The sequence below is a fragment of the Haemorhous mexicanus genome, chromosome 2 (genome assembly GCF_027477595.1).
Source record: "Haemorhous mexicanus isolate bHaeMex1 chromosome 2, bHaeMex1.pri, whole genome shotgun sequence".
NCBI lineage: Eukaryota > Metazoa > Chordata > Aves > Passeriformes > Fringillidae > Haemorhous > Haemorhous mexicanus.
Window position 1 is genome coordinate 32,686,620 of NC_082342.1, and position 20,507 is coordinate 32,707,126.

A 20,507-nucleotide genomic window follows, 5' to 3' on the forward strand; every position below is an offset into this window, starting at 1 on the left:
GGATGTCACTCTGGAATTCAACTGTATGTTTTTGAGTTGACTGATGTTATTGAATTGAAGGTGTTGCCTGGTCTCAGTCACTGAAGTGCTCTCAGTCCTTCCCAAAACCTCTGGCCTTTTCACTGGTGATCTATGGAAGTGGGAGCAATGTGGTACGTTAACCAGAACTGTGAAATGTTGCTATGATTGTAGATTAATTTTATTTCATAGTGAATAGGCTATAGCCAGAAGGGGAGAACTAAGGATTTCCAGGTTCTATCCCTGGCCCCAAATACAGTAGATTTTTACTAGTTTGAAAACCACTGAAATACAGTTATAATGGAACCACATACTGTCATTTCTATGAAAAAACTCCCCCTTTTGACAAAATAATGATGATGATAGTAATAATAATAATAATAATAATAATAATAATAATAATAATAATGGTAGTTTAAAGTACCAGTTGTGTAAGCTCTGCATTCTTCTTCATTGCTATAAACATTGAGTGATTTGATCTTAGATATTAAAACAACACTTAGACATGACAGGAGGCAGAACATAACTCAGTTACCAGTGCTCAGCCTTTTTTAAATTTTGCTATCTGCTCTCCAAGTGCCTTCTTTCATAAAATTGCATCCTGTCATACTTAGCTTTCAAACTCACTGCACAGAACCCCTGCAAACAGCAGCATCAGAACTGTGTGATTGATTTTCTGACTTTGGAATTGCCTAATGTAAATAGGATAGAGAATCATAGAATCATAGAAGGAAAGGACCTTGAAAGGTCATGTAGTCCAGAAACTGAGCAGGCACATCTTCAACTGGATCAGGTTGCTCAAAGCCCTGTCCAACCAGACCCTGAATGTTTCCAGAGATGGTGCATCCATCACCTCTCCGGAAAACCTGTTCCAGTATTTCACCACCTTCATTGTAAAAACATTTCTTACTGGCTCCTATTGGAGTTTGACTTCCAGTTTCCTAAAATGACTTAGGAATTACATATTTAAAAAAAAACAGAACCTTGGAGAAAGACTCCCTTGTGCAAAAGGGGGCAGAATATTTTACCAACAGTAAATTGATTCCCAGTCTTTTGTTGATGATCAATGATGCAGACCATTTTTAGAATGATTTTATTTATCTGTAGGATAAATGGCTACAGAAGAAAACTAGAGGTGTGGAAAATTGGCAGATGTAATGGGCACACCAATTGTTTGGAATATTAAATTTTATACATAAATGTGGACTACCTACCCTCTTTCATTTGGACATAGGCACATGAAATGCACCTGTGTGAATCTCAGGTGATGAAGTAATAGGAGGCACTGGAATAACCTTTGAGCTGTTTCAATGCAATCTGGGTCTGACTCAGCAATAGCAGTGACTGCAGTCACACTGAGGCAAAGCACTTTCACTGTAATATTCTGCATGAATGTGCTGCTTCAAGATTTGCTTCAAGTTTTGTGCTTTTTGGTGTTGTTATATCCTAAAATTCTGAAACAGTATTGCTGCTCCTTGCTGTTGCAAGGTGTCTTTCCTCTCCCTCCTAACAATATTGCAATGATTTCAAAGCAGACATTCCTCCCCTCTCTGAAAGTGCTAACCTTAAACTGTCTTCTATGTTACTGAAGTTTATGATAATGTGATGAATGAATGTTTTGATCCACTTGCTTGTAGTTAAATGAGATATATTTTGCTGACAATAAAAATATGGAGTGCCTTGACTGCTTCTTTGTGTCTAAAATAACTATTAGGAGCCAATTTATTGTGTTTGTTTCTCTAGCAGCAATAATAGGCATTAGCTGACCAATTGTTTGTATTGTCACATATGGGTCCACACTAATTATTTTTTTATTAAATCTGTTGTTCCACAGCAATCCACTTCAGGTATTTCTTTATACAAAGTTTGTATACTGTTCCAAATACTGATTTCTGGCTCAAACTATTAACTGTCAAGACCCTGTTTTTAAAGTCATTGAGAATTTAGTGGAAACTGCAGGGTAGTTTTCTTTTCTTCAGGAAAGAAGTTGTCCTTTCATGTTCATGGAATGATGTATGTTGGACAGTGAGGCAACAACTCCAATAAAATACACATTTATACAGAGTTCTCTCAGGAATGCACATGCAAAACAGATACAGATAACTCAGTTTTATAATGTGCCAGTGTATAATCATGGTTCACTGAATATGATGTTTACACCACTCCTTCAATTACTACTATGATTCAAGTTGATTTTTTGAAAGCTTCCTAAATGGGAATGAACCAATTCAACAAATACTTGGTTCCTAAAGGATTAGGGTAATACTTAAAACCATTAACTATTGATTTTAAGAATAAGGTTAAATTTATCTCTGAAATCACAGAATTTAAATCAAGCTCCCAACTGTGCACTGAGCACTCTCTGGCAAGTGTTGTGTCCTGACCTGAGCAATCTACATTCCAAGACAAGAAACTAGTGAAGATGTAAGCCAGCATCTCTGAGATGTGCCATATGAAAACCCTCTGGTCTTGCTACTGTTTTATGCTCAGTTGATAATTGCAAATTGTTTCCTCTCCAAAAGAAGCACACTCTGCCATCAGCCCTCTGCATACATGAAAGCCTTGTCCTTAGAACACCTTCCTACTCCTTAATCAAGTGCATTGGTTGGCTGAAATTCTCCTTTTATTGCAAAGAATTCACTGAGGCTGTATGCTGGAAAGAATCAGTGTAGGAAAGAAAACACTGCTCTGTAAACTCAACCAGCCTAAAGTATCAGAATAAATGAATCTTTATAATCTCTGAGAAGTTCTAAGTTAATCTAAGAACTTTAATACAAAACATCAATAAATTCAAGCTTCCAGGGTGGAGATATCTGCAACACATACTAATGAACTCCTTCACTGGTGTAGTCAAGCTGCTCTGACAGCCACTTGGCAACACCATACTGTGCATTGCTCTGTCTGGGTCATGGATGGAAAACTGAGGAGAAAGTGTTTGCTTCCTAGAATTCCCAAGGACATAGCAGGGCAAATAATTTATTTCTTTGCACTTCAACCAAAAGATAATAGAATGACAAGAATAGGTGTCAAGGAGGTACAAGGCAGATGCAGCTGCCTCTATGCCCCTTCTGCACATGGATGTCCATTGTGCTTTCTCTTATTATCTTTTGTGACAGACGTGAAACAATCCAAAGAATTCAGATGAGAGTTAGGTGTTTTTTTCCAGCTTACAGTCCTGTTAATTTGCTTGGTCTCCTGGGGAAAGTGCCCTGGACTGCTAAAGCAATAGAGACTGGCTCATTCTAACATGATTCTCTGGAAATACTGCTGAGATGCTTGAGAATGCCGGCATGCTTCTTCCTCCTGTGGCTCACTGTTTGGGATGGGCCTCACCCACTCCCACTGGGAAGACTGTACAATATTCCACGTATGAAACAATCAGGAATGGATCCTAAATGTCAATGTGCAAAAGGTCAGCTTCATAGCATTGTGTCAGCAGCTGGCATTGGCTGTGGACAGCCAGCTCACACATATCTGGTATCGATCTTGGTTCTAAAGCAACTGACCTTTAACAAATACTGATCTCACTGGGGCGGGGCTGCTGGAAGGAGTGGCTCCCCAAGCAGCAGACCAAATAGTGACCACCAAATAGTGATCCTAGCTGCTCTCCTGGCCTTAAAGCACAATAGTTTCAACAGACTCATGGTCTGGAGGAACCTATGCTGAAAGGAGACATGTAGTCAGTCCAGGTTTTTTGGTTGCGCTAAGATCTTTAGCCACCAGCTTTTCACAACCAGCCTCAATGCTCTCTTCCTGTTCTCTGTGAAGGGCAAGGATAGGATATGAAATGCTTTTTACATATGGTACCAGTGTGTTTTCACCTCTCCTTCACTTCAAACAGGAGTTGCCATTTACTTCTTTGTTCAACGTTTTTCCTTTAAGATTATTTCATGTATAGCATTGAACACTGTTCAGGTAAAGCAAGAATCATTGAAAGTGATTTTTGAGCATTTTTAAGATGACTTTCCAGAATCAGTAGTTGGTGAACAGGGTGCTGGGAGAATCTGAAGCAGCATTGCCCTGGCAAACTGTAAAAGCAGCCACCATGGTGCTTGTCTTCTTGAGCCATCAACACAAATTATCTAGTGTCAGAACTACCTCCTCATAATACACAAGAGGTGACCTATTTAAAGAAAAATATATATATGAATTCTGAAAAATGAGGGCATTTTTGACCACAGCACAACTGATCACTAATTAAAAGAAAAGGGTAAAGTGATATGGTCAGGAACTCTATCAGGAACAGTATCTTCTTGGGAAGATCTATTCTAAAACCTTAACTCTCCAGTAATTTTCAAAGACTTGATCCAAAGATTCAGGCATATAATTGAATGCTAAATTAGTAAAATCTTTATATTTATTTGTGCCTGCTTATGAGCCACCATCTCTCCTATTGACTGGTCAGAAGATATTTATAATATTAAATAATATTAATATTTAATATCAATACTATTAAATAGATTCTTTACAACAGTTGTGTCTGTGTTGTTGGTCATCAGGGGCTCTGACAGCCATTTTGATGATCTATGCTATGCAGCACTTCCTCTAGATGTATATTTGTCTTCATATTTTATATACCTCTATATATGGATTTTCTTTAGTAGGAAGGAAGACGTTTTCTGTTTCTGTCATTCTCTTTCTTCACTACTTCAGCAAATCCTTCCTTAAATACTTTCATATAGTTCTTTGAGTATGAGATAATCTGCCAATTTGTCTTTTAAAGCTCTTTAGTTTGGGACCACTCCCTGACAGGAAAATATGCAATGAAAACCTTTCCCAGTTTTATTACATTATAGACCCGCACATTGCTTTTGGGGGTTTTGCAGCCCTGCAACAAATAAGTTCCCTTCTCAGCCTCACATTGCAACCTAACACTGAAACTAATGTTCACAGACAGTTAGAAAATGAGACTTTAAAGAAAGGTATTTTCCTGGGGCTAAAACACAGAAAAAAATCTCAAAGTTGTGAGATATTCCTCATAGCTTACAATTCCAAGAAGCCTAGAATTTACTTGTCTGCATGGCACTTCCACTCATGCCCTGAGGTCTGTGCAAAAGGTATGAAAACTAGTACAGTCAGCATGGGCCCATAACAAAAAGTAAAGGAACCCAATTCAAATACCCTGAAATTAAGAGAGACATAACTGCACCTGCTGTAGTGCAGTAGTATACTAAAGTGGTGATGCCTGTGAGAACAAAGGCATAATAATTTTTCCCCCACAGCACTGGGGAGCAGCACTCTGTTATTCAGAGTGACATTACTGAAGGTCAGAAATGAGATAGATCAACAATTTACAATACAGTTTTTCATTATCATCTTTGCAGACCCCTAACCACTGAAATCCATTTAAAGGTCTGTGTATATTCCATCACTTTTTCAAGACACCTGCACCCAGGGTCTCTTCTGTTCATACAAAGCATGTTTGCTTTTTTAAAACTCAGGAACTGCAGGGTTTTACTCCTGGACTTACATTCATGATGAAATGATGAAATGCTACATTATTATTATTAGAATCTTTGTTTTTAGTAGTAGTCGGATAGCATATTCAAAAGCATTTTGAGACCTACAGAGCCCAGACTTGCAGAAGAGATCAGACAATTTCCAGAGTATTTTCTATGGGCATGCATGAAGAGTGTGCAAGCAAGATACAGAAGCACTTAAGATAACTTGGGTACTTAATGCAAGTTGCTTTAAATCATTTTTCCAGAGTTTCACATGATTTCATTTGACATCTGTGCTGAGTTCAGAAATTTGGGAGCTGAACTCTTGTTTCACATTATTACTGTGCTAACTAATTTGGGGATTTCTTCCACACTATCTTCCATTGTCATTTAGCCATCTAGGCTTCCTGCATAATGATACATGCAGAAAATTAATTTAATATGCTGGTTTTGGTTAGGATAGAGTTAGTTTCCTTCACAAGAGCTTGGTGGTGTGTCTTGAAATTGTGAATAAAGGAGTGTTGACAAGACAGAGGTGTTCTAGTTGTTGCTGAGCAGTTCTTGTACAGCATCAAGGTGTTTTCTTCTTACAATGCCCCACCAGCCAGGGGGTTGGGGGTGCACAGGAAGCTGGCCAGGAACAGCTGGGACAGCTGATCCCAGCTGATGAAAAGGATATTCCAGACAATATGATGCTGTGCTCAGCAATAAAAGCTAGGGAAAGAAGTAGGAAGAGGGGCAGACATTTGTCTTTCCAGAAACACCCTGTTACATGTGGTTAGTGTGTTTCTCTTCATTTTGGTCGCATCAAACACACACCCAACATACAGAGAAGAGAGAATTGCTTGTTTGTAACCACTGAGCGTTTTCTTCACTTGCCAACTTCAGTACGCACACAAGTAACCCTTCTCTGTTTGCATTTGCCACCTACGTGCATGTTTTGCCTTTGAGACCTGGGAAAAACCCTGTGACACATAAAAAAAATAGTCAGCAATGGTGAGAGTCCTGTTTGACTAGTTCAGCATGCCAATAAATAAAACAAAACCTAGCAAGGACAGGAGAGTTTTTAAAAGTGATTAAAAGGAAAGCAAATGCATGGAACAAATCCAAAAGTGACTAACCACCGTTTAACTTTTCTGCAAGTGATGGTTCATCCATGGTTTTGGCACTGAAAATCTGTAAGAAAAAAGAGATTTCTAGTATGGAATACTAAATTTCATTAGTATTTTGTTATATAGAACATAAAGCCAGATGAGAAGAAGTTACTTAGTTTTCAATGAAGACAAGTTTATTTCAACTTTTCTTTCCTTGTTGCTGTATGAGCCCAAGAATATTTAGTGAGGGAAGCCCATGGACAGAACTGAGAATCTTCTCCCTGGTAATTTTTTCCTATGTTTAGGAGGAGAAACAGAGCATGGGTAGAACAAGTTACAATCTCTTTTGTATGACACAGTCTCTGTGAAGAAATAACTAGGCCCTTAAGGGCATGAACTACTTCAGGTTGGAGGGGACATCAGGAGGTTATTTTATCCGTGTTCCTTCTTGAAGCAGGGTCTCCTATGAGGTCTGACAAGCTTTGTTCTGGGATTTCTCTAATCTGATCTTGAAAGCTTCTGGAAAAAAGAAACTGCACAAGCCGTCCAAAATCTCTTCCAGTTCTGTGCTGTCCTCATAATTAGAAGACTTTTCCTTATGTCCATTCAGAACTCCTCCTGTTCTCTTGTCTCTTGACCTCCCACCATGCACTGCTGAGTAGATTGTCTGCAGATATAACACTCTGCTGAACATCCACAGGCAAATTAAAGCAGTGAGAACCTCACTGAAAATAAGTATTTTTCCAAATGGTTTGAAGAAAGTTCAGGGGTTTTCCACATATTGCTCAGCGCAGAAAACATAAACACAGACAATGCAGTGAGTTACTGTGGCTTGCTACTAACTCAATTTTACACAGAACCTGGAACAGAGCCCATGATGACTTCAGATCTTATTATTGGAGATGGTTTTACAGGGGGAATCACCACAAACTGCTATAATAAATATTTCTTAACAATGAACAGGAAGATGCCCAGGTCCTGTTACACTTGAAGCTGAAAAAGAACATGAAACTGATATTATGACATGCAGCTCTGCTGGAGAATGTAAAAAGAAGTATTCTGTGGCAGTTAACAAAGGGAACAATGGAATGTCAGTGATCTGTCATGTTGGGAACCAAACCCTTTCCACTTTATTCGTGCAGATGTCAAGAAGATTTCCAATATAACATCAAAGTTACACTACAATTATATTTAATTGACATGACATCTTGTCAATTCCTAAGTATCACTCAAAAACAACACCCAAACACAAACAACAAATAACAAAAACAAACACAACCAAAAACCAACCAACCAACCAAAGGAATTTAAAAATTATGAGGAAAATAATATGAAGATAATGTTTTCTTTGGATCTGAAAATAGTACTAAAGAATTTGCCCATTATTCTGGCTGAATCATTTGCACAGGTCTTGTCTAATACTGAAGACAACCAAAAAGTCTCGACCCTGTATTTCTGCCCATGAGACACCCTTATTTCCATCATTCTTCAACATGACATGCATGCAACTATCAAAAATCTGGCAGCATCGATTTAAAAAGTATTTTAAACCTGGAAGGATTTGTAGATTTTCCTGGAAATCTCATGTGCAAAACATGATTGTCTAGATATATCCTTGGGTTGTGTTAATGGCCTTCACTTGGGGGGGATGCAGTGCTACAGCTCTTATTTTCCATATCCTGTTTGAATTTGAAGTTATGTTTTCTACACTGGCACGTAACTGAGCAGCTGCCAATTATTTAAAGCTTTTCTACTTAAAAATTCCCTTTGTGGTTCCCTCTCAAAACATAATGATAAAGAGGTCAGATACTGGGCATCTAAAGTTACCCTAACTCTGCATTATGTCAGCTCAGTAAGTCAAAACATTTGCCTCTAAAAATTGGGAACTCATGCAAAATTTTGTTTGCCAAGTCTCATAATTTTGTTACATTTTTAGATTTCTGCCAACTACAAAAATGTTCGAGAAAAGAAAACCAACCCAGAATTATAAGGAAAAAAGTAGCTAGAAATAACTTTTAGCAAATAAATAAGGGGCATTTTTATGATCAAGATATTACAAAGTTGCCAGAGACTCCTCATTTTACTTTTGCTCACTTGGGAAAAATGCAGTTTAAAATTGGACCCCATGGTGTAGTCGTTTCATTCAGGCACCAGTATAGTTGAAAACTACCTTGTTCTCTGCAGTCATAGTACTGCCTGGGTATTTTCAGATGGCTTTGTGAATGTGAAACCGGAAATGCAATAATTTTAATTGCAAAGGAAATTTTTCTGCTGAGCTCAAATCTGCGCTTGAGAAAACAAATTTGGGACAATCAATAAATTATTTTCCAATCTAGCTCATTTCAGTGTTTCCAAAGATTGTTTTACAAAGTTAAAGTTAAACCTAAGTAAACTTTCTGGTGTTATCTTTTTCTAAAATCTATAAAGAAATGTCAAAAAAGTGGACCCCTGAAAACCTCAAGATAAGTCACTTTGGTCAGGAATTTTGATATCATTCCAGCAGTCTGCAAGACTGGGCAATTGATCTCCAAGCCTTGAGCCTAGAAATTGGGCTCCAAATTGGAGGGTTAGATGCAAGACAGCAGAAATGCAATTTTTAACTGTGAGAGGACAACTGTAGGTTCAGAGAACTGTCTGACTCGAACAACCAGAATGCCTCCATTCCATCTTTCTATTTTCTTGCATTCCACATTTCTAATAAATGTGCTGCTTTGTGTGGGAGAAGATCAAGGGAAGGAAAAGAAATAATGATCATACTAGAAATAGAGATATGGAAGACAGACAGAAATAAAACAGACAAAAAAGAGAAAAGAGAAAGTGATTCCCCAAAAGTTTAGATCATGTCTGTATTTTATGCCAGCAAGAAAAGAAGGAAAAGTTTCTGTACCATCATCACAGGTAGTGGTGAATGCTCCCCCTAAAAGAGCTGGAACACTGTTTGCACAGTACAGGTGATCACAGACCTGCAGGGAGTGATACATTTTACACTGAACACGAAGGCTTTGCCTCAGATTTCCGTCTTTCATTTCGCACATGCAGGATGTAGGAGTTTGGTACCTCCTAACTAAAACGGGTAAAACATCTCAGTCAGAGGCAGAAGAAAGGAAAGGCCTCCATGGCCCACAGTCCATTTTGCCTTAATCTTGCCTTGAACGAGTGGAGCTGTCATGGATAGGGAGTTGTGTTAGCCTTGGAGGAGCTGGGAATTGCACAGGATATTTATGCAGGTGATGAAGGACTTGAGTTCATTCAGCCTTGGCTTAACTATCACAAAAAGGGAAACAACTGCTGTACACATGGCAACAGAGTGAGGATGGGCTCCTGCTACAGACAGCAGAGCACTGCTAACTCCCAGCATTCATTCCTTCTCATCAAAGCAATGAAGAACATCTGAAATATTTTCTATATTAGCTGAAAGGACAGCTTGGAGGAATCTGTTTAGTGTCCCTTAAGGTTGCTCCAGAGCTGTGTACATGATTTACTTTTCATTTGAAAAAACATGAGAATCATTCCACATGAAGATGTGGTTTCAATTATTCCTGTTCTTCTACTGCTGTGTGGCTTTGTTTTTGCCAATTTTCCTTTCCAGAAACGATTTCTTCTTTCTGTTTGCCAGACAATACACAGGACAATAGACATTGTTTCACACTGTCTATTGTCTAATAGAACAATGTTGGGGGGCTTCCAGGCATTATCAAAAGTACCCAGTACTTAGAAAATAAAGGCACTCGTTACTCTTTCAAGCTACAGCTCAGTATAAGTAGGGGGAAAAGAAAGGAGAGAATCAATGATTTGTTAGGTCCAACATTTCCCATATTTACTAGAATAGAAGTGCAAATTATTTTCATTTATATATATTGAAATCCTGGCACAGCAGAGATCGAAGTGAATGGGATTAAGAGGCATTCTGCGTTTTCCATTTGTGGCTGAGTTTTTCCTGATCAGCATCCTTAGCCAGCCCATGGCTAAAATGGGAAATGAAGCTGAATCTCATGATTCTCTCCCAGCTCAGAGACTGCCAGTACATATGTGAGAAAGAGATGTCTCCCAGAGACATGCAGCAAATGTGACAGGAAACCCTAAAACATTGTGACATGAGGATGGATCCAATACATGGCACACATCAGATTTTGCCAGGCCTTTTTCTTTTTGCTTTGTGCTCAAGGCATAAATAGAAGAAAACAACAGTCTTCAGTAACTGGTCTGCCAGACACCATGTGAAGTATTGCTTTGCCTTAACCTTAAAAATTCTTAAAGAAAAAAGAAGATAGCAGAGTATCAGAGGGGTTAAAGGCAGATACACTATTTATGTTTCTCCGTATGAACTCAGTGTCTCCAAAGAATGCAGAGATGAAAAAATCCTGCACAAGCTGAGGAAGGTAGAAGGAAGAAATAGTTCTGATTTCTCATTACAGACAGAGAAATGGCCATGAGAACATGGAACGAAACAGAAAAATGCAAGCTATAAAAGCTATTCATCATTGAGGGGGGACAATGAGTCCTGGCTATTCCCACAGTGCTTACTAGGGACAGCAGTTTCCCTACAGAAGATCAGAAAAATAAATGTTGTCCTCTAGATAAGCATATAAAGGACCCTGGGCTTTGGCCTCGTTCATACCTGTGTGCCTGTCACTTTGTGAATATTCATGTGTGCACACTCCTGTGTACGAACTCACTTTCAGCTTCTGTAATAATATTTTCCTTTCAGCACTTATGAAAGGTATTCAGTCTGGTGGCAGTCTTTTAGGGATGCCTTTATATCTTGATGATGCTTTTAGCTGAGTGGTGTCAGATTAAAAGCTTTTTCTCATAATAGCTGCCTAATTTACTTCATATACTGTCAAATTATAGTTGACATTTCCAGTACCTGTTCATGTTGGGCCATGTTAGTATTCAGATCTCCCTGCTTCAAAGAGAAACAACATATGAATCAAGCTTCTACTCTGAGGAAAATATGAGTGCTGCAGAATAATAATGAATAAGTTGAACTGGAAAAAAAAAAAAAAGGAGAAATTAAATGCATTTAGTAAATTCAATAAATTAGGACTCAGAACTGCAAAGTTAACTTTGAAGTTAAGTGTGGGAAGAAAGAGAGAATAGAATTTGTGTTTATGTGTGTATATATATAGGTGACTGCTGACTCTGCTCAGCTATTTAGAGGGTAATAGAAGAATGGAATAGAGAAGACAATGAGTTTACGTTTCTCCATATTTTGGTCTTGCATATCTTTGATAGAAGTTGCTTTGTAAATGTAAAACATCTTGAAAACATTGAGCTTTTTCTCTTAACACACAACTCTTCTTCAGCATCTGTCTCTTAAAGAACAATGTCACAATTGGTACCTTTAGGCAACAGATGAAGCTCATCAAAAGTCCTTCACTGCAGAGCTCTTATTCCCTGGCTGTCCTGGTAAAAGCTTTCCTCAATAAGTGGAAGCACATGCAGATGCACAGGGCTGGACATATGCTCCCAGTTGTGATTGCATCTTGGTCTATAAGACCAAATCATGCAGTCAGTTCACCTGAAAACCTTCCTCATGTTTGGTGTCAGGAGTGTGCAATGTGTAACAAGCTTTCATCCAGCTTCCTGTCAATTTATCTTGTGGAGTTGCCATTAACATTTTACATTCCTATGTCCTTAACCATGAAAAGATGTCAAAACACTTGACATATCCTATGGAGTGGGACATAATTATTCATCCTAGCAATAGTCAAATTCAAGGACTTTGAAATGAAGACTCATTTAAAATTCCTGTTCTTTAGAGGGAACTTAGTTTCAAATCAGGCACACAAGATTTGAAGTCTCTTATGTGTTCAAGATAAATACCGTCCAAAATTGCACAAGAAAATACTATTGGACCTCAACACAGAAAATTGCCTTTTGTTCTTACATGTTCCAACCACAGAACCCTCTCCTCGTCATGACCTTATATAGCAATGTCATGTGGTCCAGTTTTACTGAGATTTTTAATTTGGCTCTTTGTGGAGAGCTCTAGAAGGAGAGGAGGATCTAGAATAAGACTGACTGGCAGAGTCATCAGGAATGAGCATTTCCTGTACCACAGCATGTGTTGGAATGCAGAAATTTGTCACTTTCCAGGAGCAGCAGGTAGGGTTAAATTGTTTAGTGGCAATTTTCCATGTTGACAATTCTCTCTTCAGCCCATAAATATCCAAATAATTTACAACTGCCTCTTTCTCAGGATTGTTTTTCCCATTGGACATACAAGGAATCAGTTGTGGTGTTGTTTCTCATTCAGACAACAACTCTGTCTGCATGGAATCTTCAGGCAATATGTCTTCTATTGTTTTCTGTAGCCAGATCTTAAGTTTTAGTAATAATTGTAAAATTACAGACTCCACTGACGGCTAGCAGCTTCCAGATGTATGAAGCAAACGATGCTAATGATGCATAGCTAAGTGAATAAATTCCTCTGTTTAGAGCAGTGATGTCCTAACAATGTGCTCAAGTGGGGCTGTTTCCTCCAGCAGACCCTTTGTGTTTGCCTTGTCTAAAGGCTCTTTGTTCAGGAAGGTGATGTAACTAAAGAACACACTAAAGTGCTTTTCCTTCATTCCTCATATACAGGTGATGTCAGTGCTTGCAATATCATTATATTTAGAGCTTGTATTCAAGCTGGGAGGTATGTTAGCCTTTTCTTTTGTTAGTGCAGAGAGGTGAAAGAGTCAGTGGTGCCAAATTATATCTCCTGTGTGCCAGGAAGGGTCATGGAGGTTGATTCCTCACTATAACTAGACTATACTACCATATAGTCCTGGTCACAAACTCATCAAACTTTAAATTAATCACACAAACAGTAAAAAATAAAGAAATCTCATGAACAAATGCAGGATCATGAAAAACATCTGAACAATGGCAATGGAAGCCAGGCATGTTTCTGTACATGAGGCCATCTGCTTGATTCCACCTAAAACTGCTCTGTTAATTTCTGACATCGGGCAGAGGATTTCCCTTGACTTTCGTCATGTAAGTATTAGGAAACTGCTCCATGTCAGGTTTTCTCAATGGTCCATAGTAGGAGACTGTTCCAGGTAGGAATTCAGCCTGCTTTGAGTGCCTCTCTCAGTTGCAGAGTGAACTTGTTGGCTCTCTGACTAGTGACATACAGATCTCTGCCACTTGTATTGGATGCCTGCCCCTGCAGTGTTATGCTTCAAGGCAATTTATTTTCTTAGCACTCTTTTAGGAGGGTGTCCCTGTGATAAGATATTTCTTACTTTTTAAACATGCACGTGTCACTTGTCAAAATTAATAATGACTGCAGGTTAGTGGTTTGTATGATCTCTGAGAACAGAAATAGTTGGAGGTACACATTTTGACTTTGATTTCTCTGGAAGTAGTCCACTTTTTAACAGCAATTTCACCCACTTGGGAGCCTTTTCTATATAGTGGTAAATATTTAGACAGCTGCATTTGAGTCAGAACTACAACAGCATTGAGATACTGCATAAAACCTAACATTCCATGGTTTCCTTTCAATTTCCCTTTAAGGGAGGTTTATTGTATTTCCCCTTTTTAAAAGGAAGAAAACACATCTGAACAGGTGACATCTTTGAGGTTCCAGTGAAAGTGTCCATTTATCTCATATTTGCACTTCAGATAAATTGTAGTTACAGAAAACAAAAAGAATTCAACCCTACTGCTTGCCTCAGTATCACTTTGGAGATCTGCCATCTGCTTTGACCTCAGCAGCCTCATTTGCAGCGTGAACTGAATGCTTCCAGATCTCAGTGTTAGTGCTGCTTTTCAATCAGGGATCCAGAAGGGATTTTAAACATGTCAGGAACACTTACTGGAAACTGCTGGGCCCCTGGTAGCTCAGTTCTAACTCAGAACATTGTTCCACAAGTATGAGGGTATTATTTACTGTAAGTAACCCCTCTCCAAATGAGATCAAAATTTCTAATACTTTAAAACCAGCTCCCTAAAGACTAAATGAGAGACTGTAGCTACATTGATTTTCAAGATTATTTCCTCTTAATATTCTTGTTTGTCTGTTGGGTCTCCTTTTCTTTTCTTTTCTTTTCTTTTCTTTTCTTTTCTTTTCTTTTCTTTTCTTTTCTTTTCTTTTCTTTTCTTTTCTTTTCTTTTCTTTTCTTTTCTTTTCTTTTCTTTTCTTTTCTTTTCTTTTCTTTTCTTTTCTTTTCTTTTCTCTTCTTTTCTCTTCTTTTCTCTTCTTTTCTCTTCTTTTCTCTTCTTTTCTCTTCTTTTCTTTTCTTTTCTTTTCTTTTCTTTTCTTTTCTTTTCTTTTCTTTTCTTTTCTTTTCTTTTCTTTTCTTTTCTTTTCTTTTCTTTTCTTTTCTTTTCTTTTCTTTTCTTTTCTTTTCTTTTCTTTTCTTTTCTTTTTTTCTCCTTCTCCTTCTCCCCCTCCTCCTCCTCCTCCTCCTCCTTCTTCTTCTTCTTCTTCTTCTTCTTCTTCTTCTTCTTCTTCTTCTTCTTCTTCTTCTTCTTTCTCTTTTTTTATATTTTTTCCTTGTTTATTTTTTTCTTCCGAATTTTGGAGTTCTTCTATTTCTGACTCTGTGTCTTCAGTTCTGTTTACTCACTAAGCATTTTCTCCTTTCTGAAGGTCTTTTGCTCTCTTTCTTCCATCAAAATCCCTCCATCTCTCCTATATTTTTCATTATCCCAACTTCCTTTCCTTATCCTCAGCCAGCTGTGAGAATGCTGCTTTAGGTTGCTCTCCCCATCTCCTACTTCAGAAAATAGCAGGAGTTGCCAAAGTTACCAGGGTCATCATTATGGCCAGGATTTCACACCTTTTGGGAACCTGGCCCCACTGACCTTCAGTGATGCAATTGAGCTGTTGAATGCAGTGTTGAGTGATAGTGCTTGAATTCTCCAGAGAAAGATTTGTGAATATCTCCTTCCTCACTACATTGTTACTCCTGGAATACTTTCTCTGTCAAGAAGAGTTTGCTTACTTGAGGTATTTGTTATTTCCATGTTTTAAAAATGTCAGCAAGCCTGTCAGGGAGGAGATCCATTATCATATAATTTTGAAAACCACCACAATTGAGTCTATTTAATTGTTTTCATATCTGTCATACTTTACAAGGTTTTATTTTATAAGATGAAGAACATGAAGCAAGATTTCTTGCCTCTTAGACCTCAGGTCAAATTTGTAAAATAACACTTAATGTGGAGCTGGACATTTTTAATTTTCAAATGGAAAGGCTGAGTCAGAGATCATTCTACCAAAGAGAAGATTATAAGTAAGAAGTTCTGTCTACGCTCCATATTTAGAGTTTGCTTCCCAAAGCTGAATTGCACTTGAAAATGTCTGAACAAGAAAATAATAAAATCAGCGTCCTCAAATCTTGTTAGAAAGGTCTGGGAAGAGGGCAACAAAGATGATCAGAGGGACGAAGCACCTCTTCTATGAAGATGGGTTGAGAGAGCTGGGGATGTTCAGCCTGGAGAAAAGAAAGCTCCAGGGAGACCTCATTACAGCCTTTTAGTACTTAAAGCCTGTAAAAAAAGGCATGAGTCACCTTCTACACAGGCAGATAATGACAGAACTGGGGGAATGGTTTTAAAATAAAAAAGAGAGACTTAGATTAAACATTAGAAAGAAATTCTTTACTATGAGGTGTTGAGGCACAGGAACAGGTTTCCCAGTGAGATCATGGATTCCCTATCCCTGGAAGCATTCAAGGCCAGGTAGAATGGTGTTTTGAGCACCTGGTCTAGTGGAAGGTGTCCCTGCCCATGGCAGAGGGTTTGGATGATCTTTAAGGTTTTTTCCAACCCAAACTACTCTATGACTTTATGATTCTATGAAATACCAAAATTTTTTGCTCTTGCCTGTGTTATGAAGGGAAGGGAGAAAATGGAAATGCAGGAATGAATCTTCATATAAAGTTAGCTAACTCATGATGAAATCCTAATTGAGAGAAAGTTCTTGTTAGTATGAGTGTTTGAAGATAGGAGCATAGCCCACCTAGGCTTAAACATGCATTGCTAAAGCCAGGGCAAAGAGTAACCTTCCTACCCCTTGTAATAGCTCATCACAGCAAATTCCATATGTAAATAATTCTCCCTCTTTGCTATGCACAATGACTCTGTAGCATTTCCTACCTCTCTTGCCTATGGAGAGTTGAAAATACTAAGGACATAAAGGTAATTTAACATAGTAGTATTAGTGATTATCATTGAAGATTGGGAGCTAATTGGTCACGCTAAAACAAATAAAATTTAGTGTTATTGCTCCCATTTTGTATAAGATGGAATTGAGATATAGAGCTGAGCTGCCCAAGGAAATAGCTGTACTTGGCAGCACAACTGCTGTCACATTAATGTCACTTTAGTATGCACCTGAGATAAATACAATGGTGTGGTAGGAAAAAGAAACATCTTTTCCTCAATCCATCCTACTGGATATATACAGTCTGCTCTGGATGGGCTCAGATCAACTTCAGGGCATGCAGCCATCCAGAGTAACCTCAACAGGCTGGAGAGAAATAGGCTGACAGGATCTTCATAGAGTCCAACAAGGGGAAGTGCCAAGTCCTGTACCTGGGGAGGAGCAATCCCATGCACCAATATGTCCTGGGAGCCACCAGCTGGGAAGCAGCTCTGCAGAAAAGGACCTTGATATTGATCCTTTTGGGACACCAGGTTGGACACCAGGTTGTCCTTGAGCCAGCAACGTGCCCTTGCCACAGAAAAGGTTGCATTAGACAAAGTATTACCAGCAGGTCATGAGAGATGATCATTCCCCTCACCTCAGCTCTGGCAAGGCCACACTTGGAATTCTGTGTCCAGTTTTGAACTCCCCCAGTACAAATGGATGTACTGGAGAGAGTCCTGCAAAGGGACATGAAAGTGATTAAGGGACAGGAGCATCCCTTGTACAAAGAGAGGTTGAGATAGCTGGGGCTTTTCTGGCTGGAGAAGAGAAGGTTCTGGAGGGGATCCCTCAATCTGCACAAATATCCAAGGAAAGGATGCAAAGGGGACAGAGCCAGGGTCTTTCCAGTGGTGCCCAGCAACAGGACAAGAGGCAATAGGCACAATCTGGAACCCAGGAGGCTCTGACTGAACTTCAGGAAATGGGCATTTCTGAGTAAAGATAATGGGCCAACTCTTCAAAGAACCTAAAGGATTGCTAGGGACTGAGACAGTTTGTTGTGAGTAGGCAGGGCAGGATTTTACCACTTCTAGTCTCTTTCCTGGTCAAAAGTCAGACCCTTGATATTTAATAATTTTTCAAAGTACTATTCTTGGGCTAAGAGGACTAAACCAAATGGTGTTTGTATGGTATTTCTCTTAAGTGGTCCTGAGAACACAAGCATCCTTGCTTCCCTAAAGGAAAGGCTGGTCACAACCATCAACAGAACATAAAACAAGTGAAACATAAATTAGTTTGCTTATGTGAACACACACTCCTACCTACCCTGAACCTGAATTTATCAAGACCCTCACATGAGGGTCATGACAGGCAGCTATACAATTCTGAGTTGCAGAGGCTCCCCTTGCCCCTTCATTCATCTCTTTGGACAAAGACAAACCTCTCATCCTGACTGCCCCAGATGCCAGGAGGCAGCAGAGGTTTATGTTCCCAGTCACTCAGGTTCTCACACTTGTTCACATACAGCTCCCTCCCTCCAGGCAAGTCCTTTGAGGGCAAAGAATCAGTCTGATGCCCACAGGGGCAGTGAGATTCTCTGAGTTCACAGGGTTTATTCTCATTCACTTCAACAGAGAGACTGTACCCAGAGACCTCACTCAAGACAGCCTGCCAAACCTTCAGCAGATTACAATCATTCCAACTCATGCTTAACAAATCTAAAAGAGTTTTCTTTGATTTTATGATTAGAGAATGAAGCTGCTGTCCTTGGTTTAGGGTGACAGCTAGATGATGTTGTGGCTTTGTTATGTCTTTTTAGCAAGAGACTTGTAACCTAACTGAACTTCACACATCAGTTTTGGGTTGGTGTTCTTTGCAGGCTCCTTCAGTTGAGTAGCATGAGAGACAGGAAACAACAGCCTGATTCCTGGGCCCTCACAGGTTTTTTATTGCCAATATGGCATGATCAAATTTTCATTCAGGGATAACAAGTACCTGCAGGGATTATTAGGCAGGCATAACAGAAATCAGCATTAAAGAGATCTAATGAAGATGGCTCCTTTTCAGTCCCTCTGCTGATATACTTTTGTTTTGATGGCTCAAACAGGGGAAAAGAACATCTTAAGATAGCTGAAGGCCACGGGCAGCTCTTATTCAGGGCTGGGTTTTAAGCATATGCAGATGGGATGGCTATTGTCAGAAAAGGACACAAGAGACAAGTTTGCCTAGAAACTTCAAGCAGAAGAGCTTCAAGCAAATCTTCACATTCTCCTGTCACTAATACTGTTCCTGCTTCTGCAGACAGGGACAAAATAAACCTGAAAGAGAAAGAAAGTGAAAAGAAGTGGAGGTAAATTGAAGCCCCTGACAATATTTGGTACTCTTCTTGTAATATAAATAAGACTATGGGAAGCACGGTAGATTTCTTACAATCTCTGAAGAAAGCTGTCTCTTTCTAAAAGAGGGAGTAGCTTGGGAAAGAGGTGTGTGCTTGCTGTCTTTCACTCAGCAACTTTCCATCAGGCTGTCTGTCCCTGAAACTCAGCCAAGTTGCATCCTTAGCCAAGTGTTGCAATTCCCTGACACTCTTCTGCACCAACCCTTCCTGCAGAAGCATGATTCCCACTTGGGTAGTCTTACCTCAGGTGGGGTAACCTTATCCCAGGTGGTACAGGGGAAGTGCACATGAGAGGGAAAAAGAGATGGAGGTGATGGTTTGAGTCCAGCTGAGGACAGCACAGAACCATGGAGATGACCCTGCCTAAGTATCATGGGTTGCTCTGGACTCTTTTTAGACACTTTACAGGGTGACAGGACTCAGGCCAGATGTCTGGATGAAATCAACCTACTGCAGCAAAAAATGTCTGTATAAGTCTTGCTGTACCCTTCTGCATTTTGCTTCAATTTTTTGTGGGTTTTTGGATTTTTTTTTTTTTTAGTTTGCTATCCCTACCTGATGTTTACCTGTTTTTTGCACTAAACTTGCTCTGTTCAGACAGCTTGGAAACAGTTTTTCCTTTCATATATCATTGGGTGTAAAGAAATGAGCATTCCAAAGATGCTAAAAACAAACTAAAGGATACTACAGCTCAATGGCATTGGTACTTTGACAACTGAGAATTCGGCAGCTCCAAATTGTGAGGGAAAGCACAAAAGAGATCATAGGAATCTCCTGTCATCATCAATAATTTGTGGTCTTGAGGGAGCCATACTCTGAACTTTGACCCAATTGCAACCAGAAATTTGGTATGTCACACCCACGATTATCACATAACATCTCTTTCTCTTCTCTGCTGAAGTGTTTATGGAGAGGGACAAATTTTTGAAGCATTTTAAAATTGTGTGACTGTGGAGAAGAGCAAAACAAAGGTTACAGCAATGTTCCATCATGCCCATGTAAGGTCCTAGGGGAAGAAAGCCAGTGGAAAGCTGTATTGGCCTTTCAGTGAGGCTGACTTTGTGTGGCCACAGTTAGATGAGGTTAAGTGCTTTGAATGCCCCTGAGAGCAGAAGTTTTCTCCGTGTGTCCCAACCCACCTACACTCACCCATCACCTTCCTTGTGCCAGCACTAATGCTAATGTTGCTGTGCTGCAAGCTGATGAAGAGATGTGAGCTTCTTGCAGAAAAGAAACCTGAGAAAAATATCTGTTTTCAGCTGGATGGGCTCTTGATGTGTTGTTGTGAGCTGAACATGAATTAACCTCAGCACAAGGAGGTACAGAGGACTGCACACCTGGGGCACAGACAAGGGTGAGGCTGAGCCCTCCTGGTCTGCCCACCCCACCCCAGTGGTGTGCTGTTGCATCCCAAGACACAACATGCCCACTGCTGATCCATCTGGCTCTGCTGCCAGGCTTTT